Raw genomic sequence first — 1742 nt, forward strand, 5'->3', positions numbered from 1 at the left:
TGAACTGCCGTTTCTTCTTTTCTTTGGAGTACATTGTGATATGCATTTGCTACTCACCAACAATTTCCGTCTATTTTAGTTCTGTGACCACATGAAGAAGGAATGTGTTACCACCAGTAAGATATCTACCAAAGTGGGCAATTTGGGTTATCCATTCTGAAAAAAAAAAAAAAAAAAAGAGAGATTTCAAAGATCCCACTCCATAACAGAAACTTCAGAGGTCCTAGGGTATGTACGAGCAATTTTCCTAATTTGAGAAACAAAGGTAAACATGAAATCAGTTTTATTTCCAGAAGCCTTCATAGCATACCTTCCTCCTAAGCTGAGACCATAGACTTAAACTTTATTCTAAAGTCCTTGTACAGTAATCTAAGAATTTAACAATATGATGATATATTATAGATGTTAATTTATGATATGAAACTTTTCATTTGCTGATCTCAAAACAAAATAAAAATAATTTCTGATTTGTGTATTTCTCTATTCCCCTATTCTGGGTATTCAAAGTTCTAAAGACATTAAATAATTTTATTTAGCAAAGTGGCTTCATGATTATCAGTATTATCACATGTCACACCTATGCAAAATCTATACTGTAGAGCAAGGGTCTACAATTTTTTTTTTCCTTAAAGGTCCAAAGGTCCAAAGGTCTCTGTTGTAACTACTCAAGTCTGTTGTTGTGGCCATAGATAATAATTGTCTAAACTCTTGTTTATAGACTCTAAAATTTGAATTTGTATAATTTTATGTGATATGGAATATTCTGCTTCTTCTTCTTTTTTTTTTTTTTAACCTTTTTTTTTCCCTCTAATCACTGAGAATACTAACCTTTCTTAGTTCACAGATCATATAAAAATAGTCTATGAGTGGATTTGGCCTACAGGCCAGTTTGTCTACCACTGCTGTACAGTCCTGCTACAGAGGGTTTTAACAGCAGCAGAAATGGCATACAGACAACCAAGATTTGAGAGGTCTGCATGTCGTGAAGCGTTCCATATTTTTCAGAGAAGATTAGCATGGCCTCTGCGCAAGGATGACACGCAAATTCGTGAGAGGTCTGCATGTAACATCAGGCTTCCTTTAAAAGGCTGAAGGTTTTGGTAATGATTATTTCTAAATATATTGATAATTTTTTAAAGATTATTTATTTGAGAGAGAAAGAGAGATCGTGGGTGGCAGGGGGTGGGGGGGGCAGACAGAAATAATATCAGCAGGGTCCCCTGCTGAGCGGGGAGCCCAGTGCAGGTCTTGATCATACTACCATGAGATCATGGCCTGAGCTGAAATCAAGAGTCAGACAGTCAATCAGTCACCCAGGCATGCCATAAATATATTGATAATTTTAAAATGGGAAATTCCAGGATATTTTACAGAGTTTGTTGCTTATTTGTTCTTTCATCTGAGTAGTTCTCAGACCATAGTTTTTCAAACTATACCGTGCATGGGAATAATACATAGGTATCCTGATAAGAGGCAAACAGGCAAGTCTGTTGTGGGGTCCAAGAGGGTATTTTTAATAGGCTCACAGGTGATGCCAATGTTCTTGGTCCTCCAATCCCCCTTTGAGTATCTAGAACACAGACAACATTAAAGAAAGCCCAATTTGACCTAAGTGGTAATGAGTCTCTGTATGGGAGTTTAAAGGAATGAAAAGTATAGCCCTTGAAAAATGAAAGCGAAAAGTATGGGGAAAAAATTTAATAACATTTAAATTACAGACATTTCTCATCTGAAGATGTTTT

The 1742-nt window shown here is 35.9% G+C and overlaps 1 pseudogene; it reads left to right on the forward strand.

The window, feature by feature from the left end:
- Window positions 1-973: 973 nt before the first annotated feature.
- LOC131832881 (U6 spliceosomal RNA) lies at window positions 974-1068 on the forward strand (annotated as a pseudogene).
- The last annotated feature ends 674 nt before the right edge of the window (window positions 1069-1742 follow it).

The sequence above is a fragment of the Mustela lutreola genome, chromosome 5 (genome assembly GCF_030435805.1).
Source record: "Mustela lutreola isolate mMusLut2 chromosome 5, mMusLut2.pri, whole genome shotgun sequence".
NCBI lineage: Eukaryota > Metazoa > Chordata > Mammalia > Carnivora > Mustelidae > Mustela > Mustela lutreola.